The sequence below is a fragment of the Phaenicophaeus curvirostris genome, chromosome 1 (genome assembly GCF_032191515.1).
Source record: "Phaenicophaeus curvirostris isolate KB17595 chromosome 1, BPBGC_Pcur_1.0, whole genome shotgun sequence".
NCBI classification, from domain to species: Eukaryota; Metazoa; Chordata; class Aves; order Cuculiformes; family Cuculidae; genus Phaenicophaeus; species Phaenicophaeus curvirostris.
In genome coordinates this window covers 4,722,666-4,745,503 of record NC_091392.1, presented here as the reverse complement: position 1 = coordinate 4,745,503, position 22,838 = coordinate 4,722,666, and positions in this window count along the sequence as shown.

The following is a 22,838-nucleotide window of genomic DNA, read 5'->3' as shown; positions in this document are numbered from 1 at the left end:
CTCCTCTTAATTAAAGTAAATAACCCAGGCTCACAATAGCAGTTCAGAAAAGAGCCTTAAGTCTCGTCATTCCCTCAGTGCAAGGAGCTAATTGATTTTCAAATGATAATGGTGTTTACATTAGAAAGCCCACATCTCTCCCTCCCCCTTCTTTTTCTCTTCTTAAACCTTCTTCAGCTCATGAATATCAAATGGACAGGATCCCTCCATTGTGGCTGCCAGCTCCTAATGTACAGTGGTGTCACTCCAAAATGCTTAACAAGCTAATGGAGTGATTTCTGATTTACATGCCCGCCTCTTGTGCCCTGTTTGTTATCCACACGCGGAGAACCTGCAGGAATGTCCCTTTTTTGCCTCCCTCACCCCATTGTCTGGGGATACAGAGGCCACAGTTACAGGCCTGGAGGCAGGACTAGTTTTCAGTTGGGTGGAATTTTAAGGGTGAGTGGGAAAGGTCACTTAAGCTAGAAGATGGGACTATATGAAAATGGGAAAGAGACGCCAACAAAGCAGAAAGAGAGAAACGAAGTCAAACCTGCAACTGCACCAGCTGAAGCACAAATGAGGATGCTTGTTTCAGAAAGACTGAATGGGGTGTGGATAGTGTTAGTTTCACAGTAATTTAGAAAAACATCCAGCTACAACTTCATAAATCCGAAATGTAAATACATGCTGCTTATCTAATGTGTCTGTGTAAAGAAATGTTTTAAAAAAGTACATCAAACAACTCAAACGCAGATCTCCAAGTCAAGCATCCAACACTTTGGAAGTTCCAGGATTAAAGCTGCTGTTCTACACACATCCTCTCTCCTTAAAGAAATGCAAATACACACTCTTCCTCTTCCCATAAAGATGGACACAGCTCCCATAGTCAAAAGCTCTTCTGGATTTTATTTTCTTCCCCGTGTGATGCATGACCTTCAAGACAGATTTTTTTGCATGTTAGTACAGTTTTGCCCCAAGACAGAACGATTCATTTCCACATGGGCTTTTCCTTGATGCCTGTGACTTTATCACCTGAAGGCACTGCAGATATTTATGCCTTTTTCTCTACGATGCCTCTGAGTGTGGAGAGGGGTTCCTTGGCCTCATTTCTTCCTACTCTTTGGCAAGGAGTAAGCTGCTTTTTAACATCATTTCTAAGAACAAACCTAAGCAGTTCTGTGGAAGAGTCTTAGCATCTCCAAGTTCCCTCAAAGACACGAAACTCACAACAACTGGCCATTTTTACACAAAATGGTTTGGCTGGAAACCTTTGGCAGAAGCAAAGCCAGAGCTCACTTCCGCGGTGCAAGAGCTCCTGATACCCACACTGCTGCAAAAACCCTCTTCCCAAAGACTGTAACAGGATCTCCATTGCTTGACTCCACTCATTGCTGTAGCAGGTCCCACCCATGCAATAAACAGCACAGTTTGTGAGGAAGAAAGTGTATTATACTCATTGAGACTCTATCAGAATGCATTTATCCCACGGAGTTGAATCACAAAGGCAGAGGAAACTATTTCCCAGCTAGGGGAATCAGATTTTCCACTTCATGGGATATCTTTTTTATCACTTGGACCTTTTTTCCACTTAAAATACATGTCCTTTCCTCTTTTTTCAACCCACAAATTAAGTTCCTGAATTTTCTAAATGTGCAATATTTAAAATTTGGTATTGACTTGAAATCTTTTCAAAAGGTTATGTAAAAAATGCATTTTGCTTTGAAAAAAAAATTGTGAAATTAAAAAAACTCAGCATTTTATTCTGCAAATGACAGAATGGGACATTCTTAAGTGGTTTTTGTCAAGTACAGCTTTTCAAAACATCAGTTTCAATGAAATATTTTTTTGTTAAAAATATAATGACAACTACTAAATCATCTGTATTTCCAGACTGTGACGGTAGGTCCAATTCTAACTTAGCCATATTATTTTAAGACAGGGCAGGGTGGAGGTGTGTGCATGTTTTATTACATATACATATAGATGTAGGTTAAACAAGGAAAACACTTTATATGTATATAGTTCTAAATATGTACACAAACACACATACTTGTTCTCCTTACAGTAAATTAATGGTAAATGATGTTATTTGGGCATTAGATTATAGGCTCAGAGTATTCTAAAACTAACTGGCTCTTTAATTGATTTGGTATGAAATAAGACCTCTGGAGCATCTCTCTCAAGACTGATTGTTACTAGCTGTTGAACAGCCAGGCTATGAGAACCACAGCCAGGCATATCCCTCTTCCTCCCTCTTTCCTTCCCAAGCTCTTTCTTCTGTTTATTACTTTCCCTATTGTATTAAAGATTCCTCATAGTTATAAGCTCCATCTCGTAGTTATCCTTAATCAGGATGTAGGAACACAGGTTCAGCTCCTATCTCTAGCACATCCTGCCTGACCTTGAGCAACTCACTTAATACCTCCAGGTCCCATTGCTCCACCTGTGAAATAGGGAGAATAAGTTCTCTTTTCCTATTCTTAATTCCATCCATTAAAAATGCAAAATCTTCAAAGCCGAAACTGTGAATTAATATATGTTTCCCCAACCTAGTATGATAAGGTTTGGATCTTAATAGGGCCCTGGAGGTTACTCCACAGTACTAATAATTAATGATACTAATTATTTGGTGTGCGTGATCGTTGCTTTTTAGTAAGCACTGGTGTTTTCTACAAAGTAGGAACTACTGTGACAGGATCAGCCTGAGACAACTTTTTTTTGCTCTTGCAGAGAAACTGAGCCTGGGGTATGATCTTCTCAACACTGAGATGTCTAACGTCTAGAAAATAACACATAAGAGGTGTGAAAAAGAGGCAAGGATTAGTCTAGGGAATTAGAAAGTGAAAAGATAGTTTTGGAGAGGAGAGGAGAGGAGAGGAGAGGAGAGGAGAGGAGAGGAGAGGAGAGGAGAGGAGAGGAGAGGAGAGGAGAGGAGAGGAGAGGAGAGGAGAGGAGAGGAGAGGAGAGGAGAGGAGAGGAGAGGAGAGGAGAGGAGAGGAGAGGAGAGGAGAGGAGAGGAGAGGAGAGGAGAGGAGAGGAGAGGAGAGGAGAGGAGAGGAGAGGAGAGGAGAGGAGAGGAGAGGAGAGGAGAGGAGAGGAGAGGAGAGGAGAGGAGAGGAGAGGAGAGGAGAGGAGAGGAGAGGAGAGGAGAGGAGAGGAGAGGAGAGGAGAGGAGAGGAGAGGAGAGGAGAGGAGAGGAGAGGAGAGGAGAGGAGAGGAGAGGAGAGGAGAGGAGAGGAGAGGAGAGGAGAGGAGAGGAGAGGAGAGGAGAGGAGAGGAGAGGAGAGGAGAGGAGAGGAGAGGAGAGGAGAGGAGAGGAGAGGAGAGGAGAGGAGAGGAGAGGAGAGGAGAGGAGAGGAGAGGAGAGGAGAGGAGAGGAGAGGAGAGGAGAGGAGAGGAGAGGAGAGGAGAGGAGTCTTTCCCTCTAACAACACTTCTTAGCAAGGTGAAGGACAATGAAGTGACAAGCCACTGTCAAGAAACCCACCTGGACTAAAGCCTTTTCCTTTGTCATCCCATCATGACACCGATTTAGTCTCTTGCCTCAGGCAAATCACTTAACCTTCCCCTGCTTTGTAAAATAGAGATGACTGTATGCGCTTCATCCGTCCTGCACTGATTAATACTTCAAAGTATAATATGCCTTCTACCACATAACATGGTGTTACCATCAATACACAGACTTTGTAAATATGTCTGTGTATGTGGGTATATACATCATATTTTTCTAAATCTATCTTCCTTCTCTCTCTCCAAAACACCAGTAAAATCTAAGGGGATTTCTAATCTGACAGTAACACCAAATTTGCAGTTGTCCCTTGCAGGAATGCTGATCCTATCTCTAGCAGACAGCCATGTCTCCCAGCCACTACCACTGTCACTCCCACCAATGTAGTTCCAGCTGCCAGAGGACAAGATTTCTTCAAAGGGAATCTGAGGGATCTGGAGTTCATTTATATAAAGGATTTGCTTATAACTGATACACTATGGGATACAGAAGCCATTTGTAGCTTTTCCTTGTGGTTCATCCCTATGCACTTTTAAGCATTAAGAGATGAGAGCATTGCTTGACATTCTCCTACACCAAAGCTACTGTTTTTAATGCTGTCAAATAAGGTAAAGTAAGGGGTCGCTTCCTCAGATAGGGCACATTTGCCTAGTTCTTTTGAAGTCGCAACAAAGTCATAGAAGATCATCTTGTCTGAAGCCAGCATTGCTCCACCAAACAGCCCCAGGTGAAGAGCAGGAGCTTTCCAGGACATTGGGAAGGGAAAGAATCAACCACATCTTCATCAGCTAGGTGTACGCTAGGAAAGAAGGACATCGCCACTCAATATACCCAAGGTATTAAGTTTTAGTTTAAAAAAGGGAGGGGCATTTCAGCAGATAGGCACACTGAGGACTTCTGAAAAAGTCTACATTACTGATTGCTGGAGGCAAGTCTTATTTTTTTTTCTATGAGTATTTTATTCTTTCCTTTAGCCACTCATTTTTGTCTGTTGTTGGAAACAAGGAGCTGGACCAGCAGGGTCCTCTGGCTTGACAGAGAACGGCCACTGTCATACAGTTTATGTTTAAAACCATGTTAGCTAACGTGATTTTGTAATAATACAGCTAAAATTTTAATGTGGAACTATTGTAAGACCTTTTGAAATGTATTAACTAGGCTCTAACATCTTTGAACCTCTAAGTCAGTGACACGAGAAAGGATTCTTCTTGCCTTTATATAGAACTCTAAGACAAGGATATCCACATAGCTAAGAGAATCACCTCCAGCTCCACTAACAGCCCTAGAGAGAAATGGGAATTTTTAAGGTGCAATTCCTCTGCAGATGTCTGTCAGCATGCTGCTTTAAAACAGCAAATCCCACCCCAAGTGCCACCACTGTCCTTCAGAAGAGCTATACCCAGGGATGGGCTGCCACAGGTCTGAGTTGGACCATCCTTCTCTTCATTTATCTTTTTTACATCCATGCCTGGAACAAGGACATATCTCCAGGCCAAGACATTAAACCTGTCATCTTTCAGACAGCCTTGGTTCTCAGGTAGATCATGCATCTGAATTCCCACCTGCACATAGATAACATTGGCCGTAGGGAAACCTGGATGTAGTTCAGGGCTCACACCAGTCCTTCACCAATCATTGGAAAGCTGGCATGATTTCTCCCCTTGAACCTTATTTAGAGTGCAGTATTTCTCTGCTAAGGACAACCTGAGCTATTTCAATCTCCACTTTAGCATGAGGATGCCATTGTAGGTGGTTAAAGGTGTCAAACTATGCTCCATTGAGCCAGGCTAATCTGGGTAGAGAGGGAAGCAAGGAGCTGAGTTAGTTGACCCTCAGGCCAAGCAGGGAGCCAAGAGAAAGAGCATTACAGATGTATTTATTTACAGACTTAACTGATGTAACAGAGAGCAACGCTGCTGGAGGCTGGACCTCATCCATTCCAGACAGACCCACCAAACAAAACCCTTCTCCCAGCTACCCTGGAAATAGTTGTGGGGGGTGAAGGCTTGAAGAAGGTAATGCAGCAAATAGGAGAGAGAGTAAAAAGTAGAGAGCCTGCCAAGGAAGGACGAAGAGGACAGGCAAATCACAGAAGCTTTGAGGAAAGGAGGGTGAGCAGAATAACAGCAAGAAGAAAACATTGGCTTCAGTGATTTTAAGAGACAGAGAAACTCATAAGTAATTTTCATAAACTTTAAAATATAGCTTTAAATATTAGTAAAGCTTAAGCCAGTGCACACAAAGGCAAGTTCCCTTTGAAAGAGTTCCAGAAAACCATGAAATGCTGTTGATAAGACTGTGCCAGTTTGTAAAGCCTGCCACAATCTCTGGCGCACGTTTTCTCTCTCCCTTTCTTTCCAGTTCTCTCTTTCTCTCCCCCGCCTCTATTTTTCCTCATTCTTTCTCTCTTTCCAAAAGCTCACTGTGCTTTGTGAGTCAGAGGAGCTGCAATGACAACAACAATGATGACAACAACAAAAATCTTTATTTCTGGAGCCCAAGCATCTTCTCAGTAAGGAGGAGAATGCGTGTGGTGTCTGTGTTTGATTGATTCTGTAAAAATGTCAAAGTGGCATTTGCAGATGCAGATGCAGATAAAAGATTCTGATGGAAAGTGCCCAGTGGGTATAATGTAAGTAAACTCAACCCAGAGTTTCTTAGCTTTTATTAGCAAATTGTGTTCAACCTTAATTATAGGTTTGCCAGGGCCTGACACTTGTCAGTGTATTTACAAGGAAAGATTGAAACGTTGATAAGGGTCTTTTTGAACTGAAGGAAAAATAAGTTCAGCATGGAGGGGGATGGGAGAAGTCCCTCAGAAGGGGTTTTTGACAGGTTCACTGTGTCATTAGTTTACATTTTCACGATTATTCTTCTTGTGTCTGTGGCACTACTTAGAGGATGTAGCTGGGAAGAAGGTTTCAGTGTTTTTGGTGCTGTCCATAGAAAAATATTTACTCAAAGAGAATATAACTGAATAGACAATCAAAAGGCTAGAGGGACTCAAGGTCACACCACAGGACCATGTTATAGAAGCTGCCTCAGACTCAGTTTAGGACTTTTCTGCTAGACCAGCCCTCAGCTTGCACCCATCCTCCACAACCTTCTGGGAATTTTGCTTCTGCTTTTACACCTCCCCTGTTGCTTTTCAGTCCAGCATCAGGTTGGTTCCTGTTCACTCAGATCACCCAGGTGATAAAGCATGAAGAATGAAAAAGAGATTAAAAATGTATTAAAATCCAATATAAAAAAAGGAATTAACAAGAGGTGATTAAACTCATGCTTGATCTTTAAGTGATATGAGTACTCGTAATGTCTCTCCCCTGGGTGGGGTGGTCGGGTGTGCCGCAGACTAGGAATGCTTTCTTAAAACTTTGATTTTGTCAGCTCCTGGAAGTCAACTCTGTCCACAGCCCAAGGTCCATTTGAGCAAGTTGGTGGGCTTCAAAAATTGTTAGAAAAACCTCTCAAGGTGATCAAAGCATTTCACTTCAACACATTCAAAGACCAGGTTTGTGCTTTTGCTGTTGAAGCTGACTCTCTAGTGAAAAAAACAGGCTCAGAAAAATAAAAGTATTTGTTCAAACAAGAAATCTGGATGCAATGGGAACATTTTGCATTATGTGACCCAAAAACCCAACAAAACCTGATTTGTTTTGCTTTGTGGAATTTTTGTGTAAATTTGTTTTCATCTGAGAGGTGACTGTACCATTACTTCAACAACTGCAGCATTTCTATGAGACGATCGGCCTCTCTGCAGCCAGCTCTAGCATTAATCCTGGGATTAATTTTGGCTGCATGTAGCTGCAGCCTGAACAAGTCAGTTCATCTGCAACAGCACCTCAGCACCCAGACCACACATGGTGCACTGGACCAGGCTAAGGGGGATTACAGTATATCCATCCGTCCTTGCAAGAGCAAATCCTCTCCTATTATACCACAGTAATAGCTAAGTACAACCTCTTTATACAGAGGTCAAAAGTTTCCTATTTTATCTCAACTTTGCTTTTCCGAAGAGAATCTTAACCAGCATGGAGAAGGTAGATTTGCTGGTTCTACCAGCTCCTGCTGGTCCTTATTATGGAGACAAAGCTGGGAGATGAAAAAAAGACATTAAGCTGGCCCATCTCTGAGGAAAAGGAACAAGATGCAGATGAGACCTTGTCAGAGGATGAGTAAGGAGGCGATGGTGGAAACAGCTCTTCCTCCTGGGCCAAGCAGTGACAGGCAGTTGTGTTCACCTTTGACACACACGACCTGCAGGGTCCACATTCAGAAGCGACATCAGAATGCTGCACAGCCACCCTATAGCATGGCCCACCCTCTGAAACTCTCTGAGAAAGCCCCAACTTCCAGCATCCAGCAATGTTTCAGCCCCTTTGCCACCTCAACACCCAACATATCCTGCAGCCACACTGTCCAACCTCAATCCTTGCCCAGGCAGGCTGGCCCAACCCCATCTGTCACCTAATGACTATCTTTATGTGACAAAGATGTCTACAGGCAGCCACCTCCCCACCCTGTGTCACATGAAATTTCACACAGTGGGTCAGGAGAAAGCACAGGAGCCTACCCTTTGCCTAAGGCTCCCAACTGTAATGTATAAGATAATTATAAGGCTCCTCTCACACAATGTGGAAATCTGATGTGCATCCATACCCCTCCTCTCCTCCAGGGCAAATACAGCAGCCTTTTAACAGCCAGCAGCAACACTCCCAGAAGATCATAGGCCCTCCAGAGAGGAACCTTTGGTCCCCAATGCAAAGCAATGTTGAGAACTGAACACAACACAGTGCAATATCATAAGGGACAACCTGTGCTCAGATCTGCAAAATAAGTCAAAGATCCTTTTTAATCCCCAGAAATCATGTGCCAGACACATTGGGCCCAGGTTTTAGTGTCTCCCAAACAGGTACACGGACTTGTCCCAAAGGCAGGCTCAGCCCTATCTTTGTAATAATCCACCACTCCCTTCCATAACGTCCTCCTCCCTCATATAAAGATCTTTTATATCTTCTGTAACAGCCAACACTGGCAAAGACCCAGATCCTCACCTGGTCTAAAAGTATGCAGCTCTAACCATGGGTGGTGTTATACTGATTTACACCACTGAAAATGCAACACAGGCTTCGACCACAATAGTGTCTCTATCACCTCTAGATTCCTGCAATTTGCAGGATATTAAAGGCCAGTAAGTCTAGATGCATTAGACATGTGAGAAAATCTTCGGTGCGTATTAGCTGCAATGCCTCCTTCAAGGCAATTGAGCTCGACATGAAATCAAGAATGGTTCACTTTTCTCACAGCTAACTTCAGGCATTTAAATGACCAAAGCTATCTCCATCCAACTGCTGCTCTAGCCCAATCACTCTCCTCTATTTTCTAACCAAGAAGGTGATGGCCTAAGACTGGACTTACCTATGCTTATAGTTTTAGGTAACGCGCCTTCATCTTGCAGATGGGCCAAAGTTACTCGACTTCTGTGGCCTCAGTTTCTCATTTGATACATTGCCTTTCACCCTCCCCACAACATGCACACAGCACCCATAGAAGGTTAGAAAAAAGAAGGTATTACTGCATAGAAAACAGTGCCTAATTACTTACTCCAATATGTGGAGTCAAAACATTTATGTGGGACTGTTGGACAACTTTATAAAAAACATCGTAAAAGGGCACTGAACATTAAGAGTTCCTCTACCATCTCAGCAATGGCCATAATTCTCAAACAGGATATTTTGTTATGCTTGCTATAGGAAGTACTTAATTCCCATTGTACAGTCAAAGGGACGATAGTCTTCACCTAAGTAATAGCTGTTCTAGGAAAAGGTCTCTCCCTTCAAAGTAGCCTTTTTCTATTAGTACTGGAGATTGTATCAGTTACACCCTATGCTATTTTGGTGTGTGTATTTGGTTTGGACTTCACTCAAATGTTTACCTAAGATCAGGGAGGCAAAAGGAAGACAAGGTTCAATGAACTACAACTACTTTTCTGAAGAGAATTGCTCACTGCTCAGTTTTCTTTCTTTTTCTGTTCCTTTTCTTTATTTATTTATTTCTTCTTCCCTCCCTTCCTTCCTTCCTTCCTTTACAAAGTCTGTGGAAAACGTCCTTAATGATGCTGTAAATCTTTGGATAATTGGTCCTTTGATTGACATCTAAGGATGCCTAGAAGTCCATTTCCTATTGCAAGTTTCTATTCCTGCTTTTCTGTGCCTAACAGAGCAAAGATACTTAATATCTCTGGTTGGTTCAATTTTTTGTGGTCCCAACACAGAGAATTTGCAGTGCCATAGTCACAGGGAACAAAATAAGGATTCAGGGAATGCAATCACTGCAGCCAAGAGGGCACCATGCAGTGGGCACTGCTGAGTCGCTCTATAGAGTCCATTTTTATGTAAGTATAAATGCCTGAGTCTGAATCTGAATCTGAAGCCAAACCCCTTCCACTATGAACACTTTGAGTCTAAGCCTACCTTAAATGCACACTTGACTCATGGCTTAATATTAATCAGCAGCACACGTCTGTAGTGCAGATATATTGGACACAAATTGTTCCCGTGGCAAAATCACACAACTGAGAGCATGTAAATCAAATGATCTGAGGTCTTTTCCAGGAGGGGCCCACAACTGCATGCAGGTGGCATTTTAAACAGCTTAACGTGCTGCATTGCGTAGAGGCATCTTGAGTCCACAAAGCTAGGTAGTGGAGGGCTGGCAACTTCACTTTGCTCTCTGACTTATTTCCTGAGATACAAAATACACGTAGCCAAAAAGAGCAGTAACAAAGGACTGGCAGCTGTCCAAAAATCCAGCCCTGACACTGTTATTTAATCACAAGCAATAGGAGAGATGTGGAGGGTGACTTTCTCCCAACCCCTAGCTTCCCCATTTCTCTTTCTTTCTTAAAGCATCTACAAAACAGAGAAAATATACATTTCGCCTCATTCCAAGCATTTCTTTTCTGCAGTGTCAAAGAGTAAGATGCACCTAAACCACTGGTGCTTCCACTGGCAGAACATGTTTCCATGAAATACAGCTTTTGAGCCCGAAATTCCTTTCTGCAACGCAAAACATGCTGCTCTTATGTTAAGGTATGTGGCAAACTGAAATGCAAAGAAGTATGCCCGGATTAGCACAGAGTTTAAGGTGCAGAGGTCATCTGTGCTTAACAATAACTTTCTCACAACAGTCAGCAAGGAAAAGTGGGTTGTGAAATAGAACTAGGAACAAGTCGTAAAAACTCAAAACTGTTTGCAGTTCTCTAGTCTCTAGTGCAAGACGGAAAATTTGAGATGGGAGTACTCCTATAAAGAATATGCGGTTGTATTATCGATATGTTTATGGTATTGGTGCAGCTTTATAGATGCTTATTTGCAGAAAAAGTGTCTGCCTGGGGGCATGTTAGGTATGATTAAATCTCATTCTATATTTGTAACAAAGGCCACACACACCCTTTTCTGACCCAAGTGGCTTTTTGGAGACCCAGCTCATGCAGTCAAAAATTACTTGATGGGACTCTAGGTCCCTCAGCCCACTGTGTGGTCACTGGCTACAAAATTTGTTCCCTAGAGATCACATCATCTGGATAAGCTATCTAAAGTCTTAATGATAATTTGAACTATCAATTCAGATAATACACCAGTATACAATTATTCAGCCATTCATTTTCTTATAATCACACTTGATTTCTGAGAGTGTAACTGTTATGCAAAAGAATTTGGCCCGTTGTTTACATTAACAGAGTTTAACCTCTCGGTAACAACGACCTACTCAACTGGGGTTTTGCCGGTTACTTTTGGTTTGGCATCTGGATCAAGTGGCATTTTCTGTTTCATCTAAGTACCTGATAATGTGAAAATTTGGAAAAAAAAAAAAAGGAATGAAGAAGTCATGAATGGCAAATGCTGTCACTTGTTTCACATGTTCTTGCCTGGCTCAATAAGCAGTCAGACGTATAGCACCCAGTCTTTTTTTTTCGTATTTTTTTTATGTTTCTGTGCTAACAAAAACCACTGAGGTATCCTCTATAATCAAGCCCAGGACCAGTTTCTCCCACCTAAGGCACTAACAGGATCACCTTATTTAGGCAGGTAGTTGTTCTTAAGGTAAGATAGTGATAACCACAGAACAATTCAGATATGAGATAATGTGAATCACCCTCAACAGGTGACTACTAAGTCCTGTTGATTATAAGGGAAATGTAAAATGACCATATACCTTACTGCCAACTTAAGCAGCTTAAATAAGAATTTGAAGTTAATTTGGGTCTAGAAGGATAATTCAAAGAGGCAATTATTACAAGGGCTGTTCTGCTGCATCCAGTCAGCTCTGGTAAAGGACTCTGCAGCATGCTCTTGTTTTTATATACACAGTAGTAGTCCTTTGGAGGCAATCAGAGTTCCACTTGATGAACATTTACCCTGCACAAGTGACGCACAAGTAGGCTGAAGTAGAGAAAATGACACAATAAATATACAAATATGCGATCAATTATTAGATAATGCCCACAGAAGTCGTGGATATCCCATCCCTGGAGATGTTCAAGGCCAGGTTGGATGAGGCTATGAGCAGCCTGTTTATAGGTGTCACTGCCCATGGCAAGAGGATGTCTAGACAATCTAGATGGTCTTTAAGGTTCCTTCCAACCCGAACAATTCTATGATTCTATGAACAGTAGCTCTCTAGCAGTTCACCAGCAACTGTATGACCAGTTTGCTCACTTGAAAGGTTTATTGATGGCTTGTCAGAAACCTGGGAAATGAGCTTGAGACAGAGAGAAATAAAATACATGCAAGTTCCCATCATAAATTGCAGAGATTAATAGTTCCATCATGAAGGACAGATTTCAGCATGCACTCAAGCACCCCTCAGAGCTGCTTTCTAATTCTGAAATCTTTGCTCTGATGAGCCCCCTTTTCAAGTCAGCAAACATTTTGCCTGGATACTGACTTCAGCCTTCAGCCATCTATTCTATGGGTTCAAAACAACAGAGAAAGGGAATTCCCTTATCCCTTCAATGGACAACAGAAATTACTGTCAAACTTTATTCTTTCTGCCATCCTCGGTCTTCAGACTGAAGGCATGGTAAAATTTGGAGACAAAAATATGTCTGTATTCCAGTGGCTTACTGCTTCTGCCAGATATCTTATTCATTTGGCTACAGAGCTTACACACACACACACACACACATTGGGAAGCAGAAGATGTGAAGAGAACCAAGGAAAGCTGAGAAATGGAAAGATCAATCGTTAATCCCCAGAAAGTACCGTTTGTGGGCAGCATGGCTAAGTTTAGAAATCAAAACCTATTTCTCATAAAATAATCGTCACCAGAACAAAAAAGCCTGCAGCATAAATTATTTCCTTTGGACCCTATAAAGTAGAAATTCTATTTTTTAACTTTAATATATCACTCGTGTTTTCAAACTGTGTCAAAGTCCTTCATATCAACACAGTATTAGATAGAGGTTATTCTTCTTACTGTGGAGCTAGTTGCAGATACAATATCTACATCAACATCATGGTTTCTACCTAGCAAATTAATTCAGAGCATGTCGGCAGTGCGTAATTTTTTCCTCCTTTCTTCTCTCATATTTTCTTTGTGTTTATTTCTGATTCAGTTATCACTAAAATACACATTTTAATTGTATTGTACAAGATTCAAACTTCCCCAGCTTTGAACATTCACATAAACATTTTCCCTGAACTTACCTACACACCGCCTGGAATCCTTGCTGAATGTTTGACTGCCTGTCTGCATTATACAACACAGAGAATTTTTCCAAGGATACACACAGATTTCTAAGGCACATACACCACACAGACATGCTACCACACACATACATGTGATATATAGGTAGCTATAGATATAATATACATTATATATAATAGAGAGAGAGAGAGATTATATAGACATACATAGATATTGAATAAACGCATAGATCTAAAGAGTAATAAAGAAGTCCAGCTGCAATAGGTTCTTTGAATGTGAGACTCTAACTCATATCTATGTGTACCCGGGTATGCAAGACATCACACAGCATAATAACAATCTGCTACATATTCACTTATTATTTTATTGTTATTCTTCAAATGTGCCTTATACAGAAATTTTACTAATAGACAAGATCAAGGCTTGTCCAAGTTCCATTGATTTCACTGGGCATTTGAGCTAAACACAGAGGTTCTGATATTGGAGAGAGAAAAGATTTTTGTATGTACTAAAGTAATTGCCCCCAAATCAGCAAAACGGCTTGAGAGACTCTCTATGACAAGGTAGAAGTCAGATAGGTTGGTAGGTAGATAAATCAAGATACGTTGCTTCCTACAGTTATTCTATCATCTGGCTTGTTATTTATCAATTTTCACTCAAGTAGTATTACACCGGTGTTCAGTATAGTATGGAAGCATGAAATATCAATTCATCCCTCTGTCTACCTACCTACTCTTTAATCTACTTATTATTTCATGTGTGCATATGAATATGTTGCACTGAGACATTCTATTACCTGTATGTAAAACCAATAAATGATAGATTAGGTGAGAGTAGCAGGATTTAAACTTTAAAAGCTAAGAACAGAAGAGTTGGCTTAACCTGGCTTTAGCTGGCCCTGCTCCACCTTCCTCCTCTGACTCCTGAGCTGCCTCTCACCTCCTGGGGCCAGACTTCCCACACCGTCCCTAGGCTGATGCTTTAAAAACACCTTTCAAATAAATCTGGTGTCAGTCATCTTTGTTTTCTTCCCCGCAGTGTTATGCGGCAGCACTTCCCTCCGAGGGAAGGAGAGGATGTGTGCGTGGGACAGGGAGGGGAGAAGGAAAGGGGTATACAGCTTCAAAAGTAACCCAATTCAGAGCATGCAGCCTAAAACAAAGAAATTAAGAGCTGCACTTCTTCTAGCTGATTGGTAGAGGAGATGAAATCCATATGGTGGTCTCAGCACACTTCCTAGCGGCCACGTGCCTGTACAGTAAACAGAGCAGACAGTATCCTGAGTGATGCTTCCCAAACCTACTGAGGCCTGAATGTGGCAACCCTGTTTGGAGTAAGCTTGAAAGAGATACCTGCAATGCAGACATGGTCCAGACTGGGAAAGCAGAATGACTGCTTTTCCACACTGCTCCTGGCTGAACAGCAAGGGCCAAAGCCTGGACACAGCTTGTTGCTGTCTTTAGGAGGAGATGGGTTTGCATATGAAGGACACGGATCTAACGCTTCCTACCAAACTGCAAATTATAAATTTAACCCTTGCACAGTGTTCCTTGGTAATCAGCCCCCACTTGCATTTGAGGGTTAGAGTTTTTATAAAACGTCCAAGAGAAAAATTATATTCAAAACCAAAACAAGTCACAAAGGCAAGGGAAAAGAAACAGGATGCATTTCATACCAGTGTAGCTTGAATCTCCTCCTACTTTTCCACTCAGCAGCCTGGCACCTTACTGTGTTTGGAAGGGTTTAGGAACAGGGACGGACTGCAACCTTGCTACATAGACACAAGGCAGGAACTGCAGGACTTACATCTTATACTCTGTTTCTTGAGAACACCTGAGAAGTGACCACCACACACTGCAGAGGAGAAGAGGATCCTACTGTGTTCAAAGCACGGCTTGCTTGAGGCTGACCCAGGGCTCTTACCTAGTATGAATCACTCCATGGCAGAGAGTCTGCAGTGTGCTTTCACCATCAGGTCATATCCACATTTCATGTTTTAGTTCCACATTAAACCTCCACAGAAACATCTACCTAAAGCAAGGAACACATGCAGAGTTGTCACCACTCCTTTGGCTTTGAAAGCTGTAGTGGTCATTATGGTCTGATGACCTACCTCAAAGATATCATTTCCATCTTCAAAAGCCGGCAAACACATTATTATTCCACATTATTAAAAATTGTCTTTAAAATTCACTCCTATGAGGGTGTCCTTAGAGGATCCTTCATAAAGGAGGCAAGGATTCCCATTGACCAAAGCAGCCTTGGAAGCAGGTCTATGGTCAGTGTCACTGAGCTACAGATTGAGCCCTCTATTACTCCTTTGCTTGATTTCTATCTGCAGAGGCAACATACAACTTCTCCCTAAGAAGCCCAAGGCGAAAGAGCTCTTCATGGTAGGAGATAGGTTGGAAGGAGACTCCTCAGCAAGCATCATGGATTGGTTACGCTATTGCTTATCATCTGCTGGAAGACTATGAAATGACAGCAAAAATTTTGGAGGAATTTAGGAAGACACAGCAGACATCACCTGATAAAGTGGACTACGGATACAGCGAACTCCTGCTGTATCAGAAATAAGTGCTCCAGGAGGCAATCACAGAAGAGCTCATCATAGGTTATGAAACCACTCAAAGAGACACCAGAGTTTAGTTTTCCAGTTCCTGCTGCTACAGGGGCTGGCTGTCTTTCTCAGGGGTTGTTATATCCATACATTCTTATCCTTCCTTTGCCAGCCTGCTTTTGCACAGGCAAAATAGTTTGCAAGCCCATGGTCAACTTGCTATCATAAGCAACCTCTGGCATTTCTGTGCTAGAGCACAGAAGTAGTTTCCTATTGCATACAGGTAAATAGACATTGATTGCACTGTCTGGCTGATGCTCTTAGTGCCACACGCTTAGTGCATTGTTTCTGCAACCACAGATAAATAAGATATCCTAATAGTAAGATTAACATTTGTGATACAGCTCCCTCACTGCCCTTTCTGCCAGCTGACTACATACAGCCACTCCTGTCACTGAAAGGTAATGCTACCTCAAACAATGAGTCAGATTCACAGGAAGTTTCACAGCCTGTCATATACATTTTTTTCATTGCTTTGGAGCTGAACAGTGTTTAATAGCATTACCTTTCGCCCACCCACATAAGTGAAAAAGGCTAACTCATTCTTCCTCTCTCCTACCCGTTCTACCAGCTTTACACATCCTCTCTGCTTTGGCTTGGGTCCACAGCGTCTGATGTCCTCTGCTCCTGCTACAATGCTTCCTGCTTGAAAAGTGGGGACAAGGAGAAAAGGTGACTTGTTGGTCTGAATGCTGTCTATCATTTCGGTTTCCAACTCATGAGGAAAATTTCAGTGGAAGTTAAACTCCTCTGGCATGTGCTTTCCTTTAATATCAGTGTTTAGAAGCTCCGAAATTATATTTGCGGCATTTCAAAGTCACATGCAACAGCTGTCAGATTAATGTTGAGCCTTTATTCATGGACTGGCTTTGCTAGTCCTGGTGACATCATAAGGAAATATGCTACAAAAACATAACATAAGACCACACCATGGTTCCTCTTCCACCTAAAAAATTCAGATGATCAAACACTAGTTTATTGCCTGTATCAAGCCACTGCAATGTGCAGACTGCAGTGGAAGCTGTACTGTCCAAAGATCTCAGCCTCCAAAGTGCCTCTTACACCCTCTTCTTGGTCTGTGCTCTTGTCCTGCAGTGGCCAGCTGATCTTTGCCATCACCTCAGACTCATCCAAACTGCCTTGCTGTCACTATCACCACAGACAAATACATCCACTGCACCTTTGCTTTTTCCCTAGGCATGTGTCAAATTAACTCCAGGCACAGCACAATAGAGAGAGGAAGCTGCTCCACTTCACATCAGCTGAAAGAAAAGAAAACAGACATTATTCAGCTAGCTAAGAAGGGGGAATACATCATTTTCTTTCTCCAGGAGAGCTTCTCCTGCCCTTACAGACTTTCTTACTATTCACCACTGGACCCAAACTGTTCCCAGCAGCAGAGACATATTATCCAACAGTCCTTACTGCCAGCTGTGCATTTCCCTCATAATAAGTTAGCTAATAACTGAAGGTCTGGCCTTGCACAGCGAAGGATGCTGACCTCAGAAAATTCTTTGCAAACCAACCTGTACAATGGCAGTGATGTATTGCTGGAAGTGCAGTTTTGTGTTCAAGAGGAAGTTGCGTCTAGTAAAAGCTCTGACACCTGATTTGCCAGCAAACAATGCAGCTCCTTCTGCAAGAAGTATCCTCAGGAGAGGAGAAAGACAGTGAGAATCCTGTGACAGGGTGACTGAGCTGAGGAAACCAGCAAGGAAACTGAGAGCTGGAGTGTGAAAGAGTTTGAACAAAGAACAAGGACTGGGCAAAATGCCTTGAGATTCATCAAAACCAGGCAGCCCCATAGCACATCTCACAAGCTCAGATTCAATTTGGGAAATCACAATTTCAATTTATTCTAATTTTTTGTGGGTTTTGTCCTTTTTCATTTTCAGATTGGGTTTTCCTTTCACGCTGGGCTCAGATATTTATTTGTGATTGTTATTAAATTTAGCAGTCAATTATTTAGGGTAAATACACCAAAAAGTTTCCTCCTGCTCGCACTGTGTGTTTGTGGGTTGAACAGCCATGCACTTTTTCTTTTCACTTCCTCTTATCTCATTGACAAAAAGCATTTACAGTTTTTGTTTCAGATTAACTGAAGATAATACTTAAAATAATTTGGCTTATTCACTCTCTCCTACCCAAAATCCTTTATTCATACATTTTTGTGAAGAATTTCTGGAGGCCTCAGAAGCTGTAGCCTTTGCTCTGAGTATCTGTCACATCTACGTCTAGGAAAGTTGCCTGTAAACTGCTATTAGACAAGATCACAATCAGATGTATCCTTCTCTGGTGTTTCTTCTTCAGTACCAGTAATTCTGCTTCCTTTTGGTCCTTCATAAATAAGCAGCAGCCCAGCCATGAGAAACTGATTTCAGAAAAGGAAGGGAAATCAGTTTCCAGTTTGTAAACCTGGAGGTTAGTAGAGTAATAAAAAGAGGACACAACAGACTATAAAGAAACAGTCAGTGCTACACCGATTAGACCATCCATGTAATTATTTCTGTATAGCCTGCTAAGAAGAATGAGACATCTAGATTGTGGCAGTCTGGGGTAAGGGCTACCACAATGGCATAAGTGTAGCTATATTAGTTTTTCATTCTTGGCCAAGTTTCGATCAAAGTTATAGTGGCTAGAGGCAAGTCTTATTTCCTTCATGTGTTCAGTGAAAAGAATCCATTGGAACACTGTCACCCCCTTGGCATATGACTTATTTCTCACTCTGTTGTACCATGAGGTCTTTTGTGACATTTCACTTCAGTTTCCCCATTGGGGAGCTATGATTAATTGGTACAGGCAAACACAATATGAATAAAGCCTTTATTTTCTCATCAGAGATGTAACTGAAATGTTTGATACAGTGATTAGAAATTCTATATTTTGACTCTAGATCACCCAACAGAATATTCCCACAAAGTGCTGGCATGTTATTTAAGGTGGGTCAGTACAAAAAAAAAGCCAGATATCCCAGGGAGATATCCCTGGAGATCTAAACATAAGGATATCTCTGTCCATTTCAGACTGGAAATGCACTAGAAAAGCCTTATAAACGAAATTAAAGAATTACATGCAGGTCTGCCATGCAAACATTGGGAATAGTATCTGAAGGGCAAGGATACAGGTTAATTCTAAAAGAAGAGAAGGAAGGCAAAAGACACCGCCAGCAAAGACAGGCCTTATGAGGAACGGCTGAGAGAGCTGGGGGTGTTTAGCCTGGAGAAGAGGAGGCTGAGAGGAGACCTCATTGCTCTCTACAACTACCTGAAAGGAGGTTGTAGACAGGAGGGTGCTGGCCTCTTCTCCCAAGTGACAGGGGACAGGACAAGAGGGAATGGCCTCAAGCTCCGCCAGGGGAGATTTAGGCTGGACATTAGGAAAAAATTCTTCACAGAAAGGGTCATTGGGCACTGGAACAGGCTGCCCAGGGAGGTGGTTGAGTCACCTTCCCTGGAGGTGTTTAAGGCACAGGTGGACGAGGTGCTAAGGGGCTTGGTTTAGAGTTTGATAGGAATGGTTGGACTCAATGATCCAGTGGGTCTCTTCCAACCTGGTTATTCTATGACTCTATGAAAGACAGAATTAGAGAATATTCAAAAAATATTTAGAAAGCAAGTTCTCATCCTTGCTTTAGGCTGCTTTATCAGCAGTCTGAGAGGTAGAGATGGGAACTAGAAATTATAGCAGCTGTCTAAAAGCGAGGCCACATGTATCTCTGGGAGCACAACTTGTGTCGAGCCAGCGTGACCCTAAGCAGGTTTTCTTCCACCACACACTGGCCTCAGTAAGCAGAAGACCCTAAATTCTGTGAATCCACATGTCTTTGGAAGAAACAGTGAGACAACACCAGCTGAAACCAAATATTTGACTTGGGATTATACAACCAACCTATCCTAGCCACACCCAGCATACCCACATGAAGACAAACTTGCTTGAAAGGAATAATGGATTGTTCCCACCCTCTCCATCACAAAGTCAGGAAGGTCTGGATTTGATTAATATTATTTGTTTCTCCCCAGATGAACTGAGTTGCAACAACTCAGTCAGGTAACCTAGAAAGAGTTCAGCAATACATAGAAGGACTTTTGATGTTGGTCAGTCCTCAGGCCAGATATTACCTTATAGCAGTTTCCTGAGAATCTGTAGCTCAAAAGCATAAGGCGACATTAATGGCTAAAAATCACTGCCTTTAGGGTCTTTTGGTGTAACTACCTGCTACAAGGATTTTATCACCCTTCAACAGAAATGACAGGATACCAAATATTTAATATTGTTTATGTTCAGCCGTATTGACTCAAGCAGATTTATGTATGTGCAAACAGATTAAGACTACAGGAAGTGATGAGATTTTGCAATGTACTGATCTATTTTCTATCTTCGAGTCATGACCTTTAGCAAGTCACTACCTTGTTCTGTGCTGTAGTTTCCCTATTTCTATGACAGGGACTTGGTTTTCTATTGATACAATTTCAGACTCACTGTTAAACAAGCATTACTATTATTGTGGAGGCAATGATAGGAAGGAAGGAAGGAAGGAAGGAAGGAAGGAAGGAAGGAAGGAAGGAAGGAAGGAAGGAAGGAAGGAAGGAAGGAAGGAAGGAAGGAAGGAAGGAAGGAAGGAAGGAAGGAAGGAAGGAAGGAAGGAAGGAAGGAAGGAAGGAAGGAAGGAAGGAAGGAAGGAAGGAAGGAAGGAAAGATGCACTCTTTCATTTAAGCTTCATTTTCCCAATTACCGCATTCATGGAGTTACTGAGAGACTATACCGGATGAATAACAGCTATGCTGTTGCCAGAAGTAAATGTCCATCACATGTGTTAGCACAGATTGGGCTGGACAACAACAGCATGAGAAAAAAAACACAGTTGTCTGTGAAAGAGCAAAGAGTTTTGAGATGTTAAAGACCTGTTAGGAATATATTTCTCTAAGACACTGTGCAAATTTCTCTTACATTAGATAAACTGACCACTGTGCAGAATATTAATTTGTGCAATGAACTACAGATTTTGCATTGTCTTTTAAAAAGATGACCTTTTGTGTTCTCCATGGCTATCATAGATACACAGTAGTATGTACACCTATATATATAAGAGATGGCTATTAAATATAAAGTCTGGATGCCTGTAACATACAGATCATGCCTGTGATGTACACATCAATATGTAATTTGAATTTACCTTTAGAATGTCTTATCACTTTGAAACACAGCACCAACATCTCCAGAACCCAGAGGGCCTCACCATGTTTTGATGGAGTCACCTCATTATACTTTAATGTCTTCAAAAGACTGGGCTAGGGTCAAGGGGAAGAATGGGTCCACTGAGGGTTCCCAGAAATGTGGTATATTATCTATGATAGACGTGTACTGCTTCCTTGAGCTTAAAACCTTTAAGGAAAAAAAGTAAAAATCAATTCATCCTGGAAGAACTAATAATAGGGGCAAATCTGTTCTTTCTGGCACTGTTTCTGCAGTACATGTGTCCCAGTTACATTTCTGTGTCATTCCTGGAGTGTGAAATTGAGAACATGAAGCTATTAGTTTGGTGGTCTGAGTATCAGGAAAGGGATCAAAGCTGTCTGATAACTACCCAGAAAATTGGCCTCTACTGTGTGTTTCTTTAGAGAGAAAAACTTAAAAAAGAAAAAGAATCCCAAACTACCAATGAAAGTAAAGTTTTAAATCAAGATGCACTCACTGCTAATGAGGGTGAAACACACTCATTTCACTTTCCCACAGCACCAGGGGTTTGGAAATATGAGTGAGACTTGAGCATCTTTGGAAAGAAAGGACTGGGAAAAATATGGAAGGAGAAGGAAGGAAGTGATAGCTGGGGAAAGAAAAATCCTGTGAGAGTGAAATGCTGGCTGAGCAACAAAGCAAGGAAGTCCACCAATGTGGTCCTGCGAGGTTCACTGTAGGATGCACAGTTATTTTCCACAGAGACACAGGAGGCAATGGTCCCAGCTCTGCCCACTGCCACAACACCAAATGATTTAATACAACGGACAAGGAATTACCTACTGGTCTGCGAAAGGTTTCATTTTCAAAAGAAAGTATTCCAGGAACTGACTTGTATTTCTGCCCAAAATGGAAGCCTTGAAGTTGTGACTAACTCAGCTCTGGCTGGATCACAAAATACCCCTCTCAGAGAAGTGGAGGGATCCAGAAATCAAAGGTATTATCACCCCTAGCTGGACCAGCTCACTCGGGGAATAAGAGGGATGTCTATAATCTACCCAACAGGAGCTATACCTAGAGTCCTCCACCGCAAACCAACTACTAAATGCCACTTTACAGTGCAAAGGGATCAGTCTCCCCAAGATGCTTGGAGAGAGATAGGTCCAGGAGCCAGCTCTCTGTGTACTTCACACAAGGAAAGGCAGACTCAGGACCCTGGCTAGCCTGGGTTTCTGGGCCTCCTTCAGAGACAGAGACCTTACTGCTTGCTCTAAATTCTCTGGTACTCCAATCTTTAATCTCTGTGTATCTTGTTTCCCCACCTATCATACAATCATAGAATCATTTATGTTGGAAAGAACCTTTAAGATTACCAACTGTTGACCTAATACTGCCAAGTCCACTACTGAACTATGTCCCTAAGACCACATCTACAGGGTTTTTAAATACCTCCAGGGGTGGTGACTGGTCACTTCTCTGGTCAGCCTATCCCAGTGCTTGACAAGCTGTTGGTGAAGAGTTTTTCCCTAATATCCGATTTAAACCTCCCCTGGAGCAACTTGAGGCCATTTCCTCTTGTCCTATCACTTGTTACTTGGGAGAAGCGACCTACCCCTACCTCCATACAATCTCCTTTCAGGGAGTTGTAAAAAGTGATAAGGTCTCCCCTCAGTCTCCTCTACTCCAAGCTAAACAGTACCAGCTCCCTCAGCCACTCCTCATAAGACCTATCATAAGATACCTTTGCTCTTATCTTCAGCTTATCTATTTAAAATTTAATGTAGCTCTATTTCCTACGCTGGAATTAGTTTCATTTTATGCCAGTGTTACAAGAAGGT